Genomic DNA, 13,055 nt, shown 5'->3' on the forward strand with positions numbered 1-13,055 from the left:
AACAGCAACTGTGAGAGAATTCTGTCTGACTCATGGCTGAGTTCTCGGCCACTGTTGCCTTGGCTCGAGGTGATGGCACTCAGCCTGAGCGCTCACTGAGGGTGTTTTTCAAGGTATTTGAAAGGTAGCTCCTTCAGGGTAGCCTGTTGCTAGCTGTTGGCTGGGCAGGAGGCCAGGGTGTGATCCTCACTGTCCTGCCACGTCTGGAACCTTAACTGGGATGAGGGATGCTGAGATGGTTCCTGGTGGGTGCTAAGGGCCTCCTTACAGCTGTGGGGCATTCCCAGCCCTCACCGTGGACACCATTGCTCCATCAGAAATTTCAATTTTAAATGTCTTGCTCTGTTACCGTATAAAACCTCACAAAACTCGTGATGTTTTAATCCTTTTACATCGCCCGCCTGTACGTCACTAGAGGGCAATGTCTCTCTCAAACTACCACAGGGATCCAGGATCTCGCTTGCTCTTAAAATCAGCATCTTGTTAGTCATCATTGAACTGAGACAAATGAACTCGATTAATTTAATGCTACATTCTATTGCCAAAAAGGAGAGAAGGATTGAGACCACGGGAGAGCTTTCTAATAAATAGCAAGGCTCAGGTAAAAAGCCTCTAAACTCCGGGAACTGCTCCAACAGCCAGAATATGGATTTATCGCTTTCTGCAGCAAAAGATGGACTTGCAGCAATTCCCAACGGGTTTGGTCTGGGGAGAGCACCAACAAGCAAAGTGTAGGCAGAGTTCTGGGAAGGAGGGAACTTGCGGGAATAGCCACCACCCTGCTCCATCAGAGCTCATGTCCTGCCTTCTCTCCATGGGACTGGGTCAGGGGCCTGGGGAGAAGGCAATGTGTGCGGGACTCCCACGTGTGCCTACCTCCCAGGCACCTCTGTCTCCCTTTTTCTCCTTCTGTTGTCCACCTGTGTCCTGTCACACACCCCACCCCTCCAAGGAAAGATTTTTCTTGGAACAGGTTTTCTGAGCGTACGTCGCCTCTCCTTTTTGTGACGGGACTCGGGTGTGCACAGAGGCCATTACAGACCATCTACACACACCCCTTTATGCTCCATCTCTAGTTTGGAGGGATGCCCAGCAATGAATTTACGGTACCTTGCAAACTGCATTCCTAGTGGGAGCAGCCTGGCCTCTCAGAGCAAAATTGGGGCACGGACAGTGATAAATAAGATAGCAGGCTAATTCTGCCTTCACACAAAATATTTTCCTCCTTAACAATGCTGGGATTACTGGTTTTGAGGATAAATAGATTTTTTATTATTATTCCCACCCCCCACCTCCTGCCCCGGACTCTCCTCTGAGGCCCTTGCAATGTCACATGAGACACTGACACAGCAGCAATGCTCCAAACATCCCAAGGGATCACACTTGCCCTGCCAAGTCAGCATTTGCCAGCACCACAGGTGTGTGGTGCTCTTGACGTCATTGGGGTCTGACTTCTCTGGCTGAAGGAATACGTCAAGTTTCAACAGAAATTAAACAGCTCCAGGTAGCAGATGTATTTTAGCCTGTTCTGACCCAAGCCGTTGCAGCACAAAGAAATGGAGAATGCTTTCTGATTGATGCAGGTATTTGTCAGTTCTGCTCCAAGCAACGCCTTTGGTCTGAAAGAAAAGACAGGATCAGAGCCTGGCTTTGGAAGCATCTCCTAGATGGGTGATGAGGAATGCACAGATGCTACCAGAGCCCAGGCCTGCGGAGAGTGCAAAATGTATTTTCCACAGGAAAGATTCTCTAATTTACCCTTAGCATCCTCAAACAGAAATTACAAGGAAATGCATCAAGGAAAGAATTAATCAGATTGAAAGGCTTTGTGGTAATTAGAAAAAAGAATGGCATCTTCTCAGGCTTCCCTGGGGTGGTAGTAATTACCAGCTGCACAACTGTGGCTTGTGCAACTTCAAGTTTTCTGGATTAGAAAGCTAAACATCTTTTTGTTTCCTTTCTTAGAGAAGCCGCCTTTGGAATCAAGCAGCTACCCAGGCCAACACCTCAGAGAAACGTGCATGGTGCCTCCTGCAGCCTGGCAGGGCACTACCTTACATGTGGGGTGGTCCAGAGCCTGATCCCAAGCCATGGCTCCAGAGCCTGATCCCAAGCCACGGCTCAGCTGCCCCTGGCCTGTCCTGTTTTCTCTGTTGCCTGGGAGGAGATGATGAGTACCATTCGTTATCCAGCAACCCAAAGAGCCAAAAGCCCTTCAGCCGCAGCTGCAGGCAGCCTCACACCCATCTGCTTCTGCAACACATCCCAGCAGCAAAGGCCAGGCCATAGCCCCTCCTGGTGCCACTATTGTCACTGACACAGCTGGGGGACCTGAGGGGCAAGGGTGCATGCAAGCGTGCAAGGCTATGCTTTCCAGGGAAGGAGTTTTAGTATTTCTAGGGAGCCTATGAAAGTCCAGTTCCGAGCTAGTAATGAACCAAAAAGAAAACACAGCTCAGGGGAAATTTTAAAAATCCCTCACAAAAAGAATAGTTGAGGAAATGAACATCAAGTGGTGAATTCCTGCGATCCCCTTTTAAAAGGGCAAGGACATATAGCTGGGAGGGTTCTCATCAACCAACAAATTTATCCACAGTTCTCTCTGGTCCTTTCCCCCAAATGAGCTGAGAGCTCTTTCAAAGGCAGATACTTCACACCACTCCTTGGGCGAGCAGGCTGTTTCGGACCCACACAGGTCACTAGGAGCTGTCTTTGAACTTCCAGCCTAAATATGTTCACAGGGTTGTCTGGTTTGTGCCTACACAGATCAGGCTGCTGCTCTCCCTCTGTTGGGTCTGTTGTTTGTGCAACCATCACAAGAGGAATCATAAGCTCCCTTGGCTTTAGCTGAGTAGAACTAGATATGCCAAACTCCTACGGTCTCTTTTTCTCTGCTAAAAAAAAACTCCGTTCCAGTCCCACTCTGCACCAAGTGTAATTCGTCTCAGCATGGATAACCAGGGTGGTTTGCAGTGGTCCAGATGGGGTCTCATCAGTATCTCCTATAATGGCATGTCACACAGTCCCAATCTATGCAGCATATCCCCGGTGCTGAACTGGAAAGAACACCCCAGGGTCCCGTTCCCCTAAAAAATAACTGCGACTTCAAAGGAGGAGCCACTACGGTCAATGATTCCCCTTGGCAAACCAGGTTAGGCTGTTGAAAGGCTCCCATGGTCTGGTTGCCTGGGAAGTGGACTGAATTCCCAAGGCTGTGAGCCAACAGATTCATCATCTCTGGGAGACCCGAGCTGAGGCCAGGATCGATGAGTCTGTTTCAGCCTGTCCCTCTCTGGCCCCCCCAGCCGACAGCCAGCTCTGGGCTGTGTTTTCCCCCCACTTCTTCCCCCCAAGCCAGGGGCAGACATCGTCCCTCCTTGGAACACAAATCCAGCTTTTTACCACCGAGCTGAAGAGTTGGGCTGTTTTCTAGCTGTGTCATTAAAACACTAGAGACTGGAGAGGCAACAGATCGGTGACCAGGGCTAATAGCAGAAAAAAGGATTAAATGAACAATAGGTCTTGAGCGTAATTTATGAATGCCATTAGCCGATGAGAGGGAATTACGTTATGGCTGCAGTTCTGAGGGGGAAGGGTGGCTCTTATGGAGGCAGGAAGAAAAAAAACAACGTCTGATTGCATTTGGATTAACAAACAACAGTATCGATTCACCACGCGATACATCTCAGGCTGTTATGTTTAGATCAGATGTAACAACATCCGAACAAAGACAAACCGCATTTTCTCTACCTTGTGTTCAGACCCCGGTGGCCAGCAAATGTTGTGTCCGTACCTCCCGCAGCGTCCGCCACCCTGCCTGGAAAAGCACAATTCTGCATCAAAACTCTTGCAGAAAGGAAGGTTTTCTTTTCCAAGAGGCACATTAGTGGCATGAGCGTTTCCTTGCAGCCCGTGCAGCACGGCCAGGGATGGGACTGAGCAAGCAATGCCTTTGTTCACCATTATCTCCTCCGCGCTTCGTTTGATAGCTGACACGGTATCTCATTAACTACTTAGCTTGGCAGCCGGTGCCATTTATTATAGTGTGATATGAAGGATCATAATCAGATTAAACCTCAGGATCATATTGTGGAGGGAGAGATTAGGCTGGAGAATAAAGAGAAAGTTTAATTTTGTGTGACAGTGCAGAGTTGCCTCTGCCTGGGGTGGCGAGGGGGGCAGAGAGCGATGGCAGATGCTGGAGCTGGGGAGGGTTTGTTTCCCTGGCTCCCTGCACCATTTTGAGCAGAAGGCTTTTAGCACCCACTTTGAAATTGGGGGTGGCTCTGCAGCTGCCAGCCCGTCACAGGGTGGGTTCATTCCGCTTTGCTTCCCCAATGAGGGCTTGAATAGGGGGCTTGCCTGGGGAAGGAAAACCGGGGGTGTAAATGATGCCAGAGCCAAAGCTGCGTACGCACCCGAGTGTGGTGCCTGTGGGAGGGGGATGCCCTTGGCACCAGCCACTTAATCCTCATTATCTCTGTGCTGGAGGCCCAGGTCCTTGAGCTGAACTGCTGTTCCCCAGCTCCTTCCCGCTCCAGTGCATTTAGCACAGCACCCTAGGAGTCCTGCAGCAGTGTGAGGACAGGAGACACCCTCCACAAGGCAGCAGGAGCCCCGCAGTGTGAGTGTACAGCTGGGAGGTCTTCTGTGAGCTCCTCGCAGCCAGCTTGGCTAGTATTAAAAGTAGCAATAAGAGCAAAGTTGGCAGGTGGGGAAAGGCACCACGCAGATGGATTTCTGGCATCTGTGCCACCAGAAAGAAATGTTGCCATAGGTCAGCGCAGCTCTGCTCTCTGTCCTGAGCCCCTTTAACAGGCAGGTCCGGTGGAGAGACCTCAGCTATCACCGGCTTCAGGTCTCTGCAGTCACCTCCATGGGCATCACAATGGGCAGCAGGTATCCCGAACTCTACCAAAAGGATTTTTTAAAGTGTTGGCTGCCATAGCACAGCTCGGGAATCACTGTCTTGTTTTTTCCCCTTAGTCAATGGACAGTCAAAGCCAAAGAGGGGGCAAAATCTGTAGGGAGAATTCCTTCGGCTCAGGGGAGCTGCAGGTTCAGAAGAGGTGTGTGCACTCACAAAATCACATGCATGTCCCATCATCACCAGTGGGAACATACAAACATACTCGCTTTCAAAAATGGTGGCTAGGCTGCGTCCTACCCCACACGAAGTAAACAGTTATCAAACAAGTGGAAATAAAAATGATTATATACAATTTTTAAAACTGTGCCCAAGACCATTGGAAGCTCATTTCCCACAATCTGTCCATTACTCGTCCTGGAGATACACTTAATAATATATATTCTCTCATTAGCTTGATTTTTCACTCAAATTCTACCCTCTTCCTTCTCCTTTGTCTGCTCTCCATTCCCTAGAGACTAAGAACTTCAGGGCAGGAGGCTGGCATAGAAAGATCTCCAGTTTCATTGTGCTTCCTGAAGCTTCACACAATGCAAACCCCCAGCGAAACCTCAGAGTAATGGAGAACATCCTGATCTAAACAGTTGGAAAGCTGCCAGAGCCTTTCCAGCCACCCAAGAAGACTTCTGGGGTGATGGGGATGTACCTGCTGGGGAGCAGATGGAGAGAAATTTACACCTTGCTCCTCACGAGTGCTACAGCCACGCAGATCGCTAACGACATCCCCTGGTTTGGGATGATGAAGTGCCAGCACGCAGGGGATGGCAGCACCAGATGCTCGGTGTATGGCTTTGGGGAACTCGCATCCAACATTAACAACTAAAAAATAAAGAGGCGGCGACAGACCGTCTTCCCCTCCTGGTGCCTGACAGAAACCGAGAAAGGGCACTTGCACAATGGGAAAACATAAATCTGGCCGTGACACTCTTTAACCTTGCAGCAGGGTGGGGGGATGCTCACTGCTCCCTGCGGGCCAGCCAGGGTCCTGGGCTGCCCCTGCCACCTCTGCACAACATGTTGACTTTGGGAAAGTTCCAGAAGGAGCAGGGAAGCTGCTCCAGAGGCAGAGCCCTTGGAGCTCTTTTCTTGGAGACTTTTGTGCTCAGTGTCCAGCCATGGTGGGAGGGGAGCAGGGGCAGAAATCCCACTCTGGCTGGCTGAGTCAGTGCTGCACGGGGTGAAAGCAGTGATGTGCCCTCATGAGCTGCTCCCTCTGTGGTACTGCATGTTCCCAAAAGCATCCTTGATGATGAAAGAGGCTTCTCTCAGCAAAGGCCTCTCAGATCTTGCTGAAAGTTTTAATAAGTGATGATGAGCATATGCAATGTGCCTAAGTATAGATTATGCAACGTAGGTACCAATCTAGCCGACCTAGGCTGTATTTTCCTTCATCGTTCCCTATAGGTACATGGGCAACACACATTCAGGACAGAGCCCAAGCTCTCTCTGCCGGTGCAACCAGCTGGAACCAAAGGCGACTGCCCCCGTAAGCGCGGCGTAAAGCACGCTGCTGAGAGAAGGAGACCAAAGGAGACCGACCCCATCAAACTGTCCTCCTGCTGCCCTGGTGACTTTGTCAGATAAGGTCACCTGTACCCAGGCACTGCCCTCCTGTTAAAGGCAGTGATCCTACTAAAGCCCCCACGCAGAGAGGCCCCCGGGTTTTATTAAGCCTCTTGGAGCTGCTGCAAGACAAGAACTTATTGAAAATGGTTTCAGTCAGATTCCCCAGGCACTGACAGAGAGGAACCTGAGGCACAGCGGAGAGACATCACAGCCGATAAAGTCAAACCCCACGATACACACGGATTTGTGGCCTATGACAATGGGACAACACCACCCAAAACCACGGATACCAACCCTCTGGCAAATTAGTGTGCTTCAAAAGCTGTATAAAAACCCTCCGAAACAAGAGCCAGGACCTGAGATGATCCCGGCTTTGCCCGCAGTGTGTGCCACAGCCACGTGGCGAGCTGGACTGAGAGGCTGGGATGTGCGAGCAGCTTGGACACGGAGGTGGCAGCAGCCTCACCAGGCAAAGCCATTAATGTGATCACAGCACAGAGAAGCTGTAGCAACTGGTTGTCTTCATTTGCTAGGATTTAATGAGACCAGAGTTTTTGCACGCAAAGCAGAGGACCACATCCCTGTCTGTGTTACAGTATTTAACTTTCTCCTTTTACTTAGGAAACCACAGCAAAGGCCACCCTTGGTGTTCTCAAATTGAATTGCTTTGAACCTTAAGTCTACACTCAAAACAAGAAAACAAAAACCGAAAACCAACGGTTCAGCAAATAATCACTGTTTACATCCAAAATACATGTAATTTATGACAAACATGCTAGCATCCAAACCCAGCATTTGTTCTCCAAGCTCTGTGCAATGTGTGGTTAGTGAACAGGAGGGCACTGGGGTCTGGGGTGTTTTTCCGAGCAGGAAACACCTTGGAAAACAAATAGAAATTTTGGCAATACTCAGTAGTTAAAATACAGCCTAAAGTAGTCTGAGAGAGCCCTAAGATGCATTCTTGTTTTACCCTGCGCCCAGGGCACTGCAGGCATAGCTCTGCCAGGCTGCTCAGGTACCCACACACTTGCTGTGCTAAGCCTACATTGAAATTTTGCAAAAAAATTAGAAGTATGAACAGGCGCATCCCCTTCTCGGTTCACAGGGAGACTGATCTGGTCTGTGACCATTAATAAAGGAAAACTACAATATGTGCCAAAGTCTAGGGCTTAATAGACGGAAGCACTAATGTCAGCCCAGCAAGAGTCTTGTAATGCTGAGAGCAGAGCTATGTAGAAACAATATAATGGTTCTTACTTGCATACACTGGACAACAGCTCAACATAAACACCATTCCATAAGAGGCTGCAATTCAAACTTAGCTTTTATTGATTTTTTTTCCAGTGGTCTGCTCTTACGAGCTGGAAAAGCCCTATAACACAACCCTGGTCAAATGCAATGCAGGTGCTGGAGCCTCATTTGAAACACTTGTGATGTAAGACACATGGTAGTGCTTTGAAAGAAGATGACCATTAAAATCACCTGGACTCCCTCATTTTCTTCCTTCCATTTCCCTTCAGTTCATCACCATATCCCCAAAAGCATCCTCAGACCCTTTCCTCTCCCTCGTCCAGGCAAGACAAATGCACTGTGAGCATCATCCCACCTTTCAGAACCTGCAAGAACTGGGTAAGGCTTGAGCTGGGTTTAGCAGGACTTTTGAGGTGGAGGAGCTGTAGTTTCTCCTTCCAAGCACGGCCATTTGGCACAGGTAGTACTGTGCCAAGTGTATCACTTTAGGAGGGGGAGGGAGGCGTGACTGCAGTGGTGCATATTCTAGGCTTTTCCTTGCTTGTATGGGTGCATGGGGCAAAAGGGTGGCCAGTGGCTTGTCTGAGGTGATGCAGCAGAGGGTGGGAGGCAGACCTGGGCCCAGTCCTGTGGCCTGACTCCTTAGCATCTGCTGAGCTGAGAAAGTCATCCGTGACTGTACGGCTGCTCCTGTACGCAGAAAAGCTGCTGCTGCTCTTAGTGACGCTGTGTTATTTTTTGTTTCCGTTGTTATTCAATATTGGTAATGGGATGGTTTCTTTTCTGTTTGTTTGTTTAAACCCTTCTTGGTGATTATAGAGCCATCTCTCGTCAAATTGCAGTGCTCTGTCTGCAATGTTTCTTGTGCTTCGGATGTAAATAGCTTTCCATCGTTTCTTGCTACAAATGCAAGACTATCACGAGGAGAGCGTTGCATGCACTACTGCCCTGGCCTCTCTCTAAAAGGTAGCCCTGCAAGAGAGCAGGAGCGACTGGAAAGATGCTATTTCTCAGACTGACCAGAAATAGCAGTATTTGCAGTAATTCTGCTTCTCTAGCCTGGGCAGGCAGCTATATGAGTACCTGGACCCCCATCGCTACCTGCCCAGAAACACAGCGGCAGCATGTGAACGGGTGCAGGGGAGCAAAGCCCCCTCTGCCACCTGGTCTGGCCAGCGCAGGTAGAGCCCTGCCATGGCTGCCTGTGCCTCAGCTCCACAAACACCGTCGTGCCTAAAGCTGTATTTGGGGGTGATTTCTGTGCTGCAGCTGCATCTCCCAGTTAGAGGGGCACCTCCCTGCGTTTATTTTGCCCCCATCAAGAGGCAGGGCATCGCTCCGCTGGGGGCAGCTGGGTGCTCCGGTGTCCATCAGGGTGACAGTGCGTGTGCAGCTCCCGCAGTTCAAGCTCTTCCCGCAGCCTTCCAGGAAGAGGTCCCCTCCTCCGCTCCCTGAGCTTGTAGAGGCTGGTGTGTGCCCACTTGTGCAATCCCTCCCAAGTGCCGCAGTGCATCCCCCCACCCTTCTCCCCCTGGAAGAGCAGTGGGCACCAGGGAGAAGGGGCTGGGAGGGCTCCAGGTTACCTTGATTGTGTTCTCCCTTGTGCCCCATGTCTCTTCAGCACTGAGACAGAAGATGCTGCCGGGGGTCCTGCTCTATTTACTTACTTTGCACACGTGTGCCCTTATCCGCTGCAAGCAGCCCCCGGCTCCCCAGCCCCTGTGCCCATGGTCCCTGTGCAAGCTCCTCCGGCTGCAGAACCACACCGTGTTGCTGGGGGGAGGCTGGGCAAAGGGGAAGCGGGGCGAGGGGAGCAGCATTCTGGCACTGAAGTGGCTTTAATACTGAAAAGGATTTTCTGACAGAGGTGCCGGTGGCACACGGAAAGCACCAGGGAGGGCTGCAGGCAGTCACAAGCGGGGAGGCCTGTGAGGATGCTCCGAGGGATGCAGAAGAAGACCTCTTTCACCTGCACTGGTGCTGCACCATGTACCTGGGGGTCCCGGTCTGTGGGAGAGCAGTGGCTGTTGGGGTACACTGCAGCCCTGCCATCCACCCCTGCCACCCACCCCTCCGGGCAAGGGCTGGCTCTGGGCACCTGCCCTGGGGCTGCGAGCTCCCCTGGCAGCTTCCCTCCCCAGATTCCACCTTTGCGAGCCATCAGGGTGGCCGAGGGCTGCTTGAATATAGCAGTCCATGGACATAAACCTTCTCCTTTCTCCCCGAAACCTCATATGGGGAACGTGGCCATCTGGAAAACATACCATTAGGAACAGGCCCCACTTGTGGGGACTGGCAGAAGGACCTTGGGCAGGTAGAGCTGAGCCTCCGTCCCGCTACCTGTGCTTTAAGCAGAGGGCTCCTGTGTTCGGGGTAACCCAGCCCCAGTGCCACCCCTGCCCAGGCAGTAGGTAACTGCCCAAAGTAAAAGCTGCCCTTCCTGGGCAGAAGCCACAGCTGAGCACATCTGCACCCCTGGACTGAATTTGCCCTCACAGCCAGGTAATGTGGAGCGTTGCTTCAGACTTGGGTGCTCCACAAAAAAACTTCCTGAAAAGCTTCTCATGCATTTTAATTTTCACCCAAAGGTGCATGGGGTTTTTTTCCACCTGCTCTGATCCAAGCCTAAATTTTCCTCTGCATCAGTTGTGCCAGCACAGCTGAGCAGGCTCTCCCTGGGCAGTGAACGCACCGGTTGCCCCATGCTTGCCCCATGCCACTCCTTGGCCCCATCCTGGGCCAAGAACATCATGTACCTGCTCATGGGTGGTGTGCGTCACTGCCTCCACTGCGCTGTTATGTTCCTCAAGCCAACATCAAAAGTTGTCCTATTTTTTTTTTCCTTTTGCTTTTAAATGAGTGTGCTAGGTTTATTGGGCAATGGAAACTTTCCACTCCAAATCGCTCGAGTTATGTTGGAAACGGAAATATTTAAATATTTCTCAGCAGCCTTTTACACTGCTCCCTTCTATTCCTTCTCTCTGGAAGAGCTTTCAAACCCAGTAGAGCTCAGTGTGCCCCCCCCCTCCCCCTTCCCCAGACGGCGGTGCTGGCTCCAGGTTGCTGAGCACTGCAGCCACCTCGCTGGGAGCGAGGCATCCTCAGCCAGCGCGGGGGCCAGATGCAGCCAGGCGCTTTGAATGCAATTGCTAGTCCCAACGCCAGACTTTTGGCTTGCTAGCACTGCGATGGATGGCGGCGTGTGCCTCCTTAGCAGCAGCGGTTGCACGCTGGTAATCGGATCCACTGGGTCCAAATTCCTTCCCACCTGCCCAGATACCAGCTCAGGGAGGCAGCTGACGCTGGGCCAACCTGAAGAAAAGTCCACGCAGGAGGGTAGCTGGTGTGTGGGGGACCTTGTGTTACTTAGCACAGTGCTTCTGCTCTCTTGCCCTGACAAGGGGTGTCCCTGGGCTCCCCTGATCCCACATAATGGACCTGCAAAGTCAAGGTGATGCTGTGTGGGAAATGTAGGCGGTACCTTGGTATCTGCTTTGAGCCTTATCCATCTCCAAGAGCTTGTCTATAAATGGAGTTATTTCAGATCAGGGGAAAAGCACTCACTCCTTACTGCACACATGGTGTTACTTAGGCAGAGTAATTAGCATGCAAATGCTACTTGCATCAAAAATAATTGCTGAGCAAGGGTATGCCCTGTGTCAGCAAGTCAGCCCGACCCTGGGTGGCATGACTTTTGAAGGCAGCGCTCACTGGGACAGGTGGCCAGGGCACAAAGAGCGGTGGGCTGTTGGTGGGATGCATCACTGGCACTTGGCACAGCTTGGCTCAGCACTGGGGACGGTGCCTGGGCTGCTGCTTCCCTGTCGTGGGCCCTGTCAGCAATCCCCCTCCCTGTCATCAGCCTCAAAACCTGCAGCAGCCCCTGGGTGCAGCTGGGAGGGGGTGGCCCTGGCAGGGATACCCCTCCTCCCGTGCACCCTTGCAGCACAGCAGCCAGCCCTGCCCGGTGTGGGGGGTGATGGGGCGTGGGAAATACAATGCTGGCAGGACTGGGCTCCTACAGGTGCCCCCCACTGAAAGGAGCTGCAGTAAAAGGCATGCTCCCCTGCTACTGCTGGTGGGGATGTGGGCATCCCTTGTGAGCACACTGGTGCATCCCTGGTACACGTCTCATATCTCGTGAGGCAGATGTGTCCCCATGGCACAGCCAGGTGCTTCCAGGCACAGGGACCACAGAGGATGCGCGTGGCCCTGTCGCAGCCGGTGAGGTGAGGACGATCCATGCCAGCTGCAGGGAGCCCGAAGTGTTTCGCCTCATGCTGGTGTGACCAAATGACTCATGTCACCCTGGTTTTCTGAAGAATAACAGGCGGCGTCAGCAAGCCAGGGTGAGGCTGAGTCATTCTGGCCGGAGCGGGTAAGTGCAAGGGGCCATCTCGGATCGGTCCGCAGCAGGAGCGCTCCGTGGTCAGAGCCGCACGGCCGTGGGCTGGGTGGGACCGGGAGCAAGGGCTGGAGCTGTGCCGTAGCAGTAACAGCATCAGATCAGCATGCTGCATGTTGCAGCGCAGCTGGAGACTTGGCTCTGAAGGAGAGGTTAAAATAATCCCTCCCTGTCCTTCGGCGAGGCTGGATTTCCACTATGAGAAGGATCAGCTCAGACGGGAGATTTCTGATGGAAGCGCTGCTTTGCTGCAGTTCTGCAGGGTGACGGACAGAAAGCAAGTCGGGAATATTTTTATTTATGGATCTTTTTCCCCCCCTTCCCAGCTCTAGCACTGTGCATGGCATTTGCTGTCTTCCCCTTAGTCTGCGCCCAGACCTTCATCTGCATCCCACTGGGGTTTTGTTTGTTTTACCTACAGGGAGACTTTTAAATCTGGGTAGTTTCCTTCTTGATAGTGATAACTTTTTTTTAAAAAAAAAAAAACACAAAAAAACCCCAACCACTATCCTTTTCAATTTGTTTCGTACATCAAACCTGTATCAACAATCACAATTATTTGTAAATAATGTCTACGGTTTTCATATTAAATATTACTTCTCAAAGCCCTAAAGAGATAAGAGACCTTGCTCTTCATCTTAAATGTGATGGAAACCTGAAGATTTCTGCGCAGGTGGCTGCACAGGGTAGCAACTGGCAAGCACACACAGTTAGTTGTTACTTCAGTAAAGCTCCAGAGCTTGGAGCCATGTAATTATGAAAAATCCCACGTTTTCATTTAAAAATAATAAAGTATCTTTCCAGGCCTGAGGGTTGTGTGTGGGGAAGTGTGAAAAATGAGCCTACAAGCTTCACATTTCTCAAACTAAGGAGCAAATAAACCCCCTACAGATTCCTTTTTTAAAA

This window comes from Falco rusticolus, chromosome 5 (genome assembly GCF_015220075.1).
Source record: "Falco rusticolus isolate bFalRus1 chromosome 5, bFalRus1.pri, whole genome shotgun sequence".
Taxonomy (NCBI): Eukaryota; Metazoa; Chordata; class Aves; order Falconiformes; family Falconidae; genus Falco; species Falco rusticolus.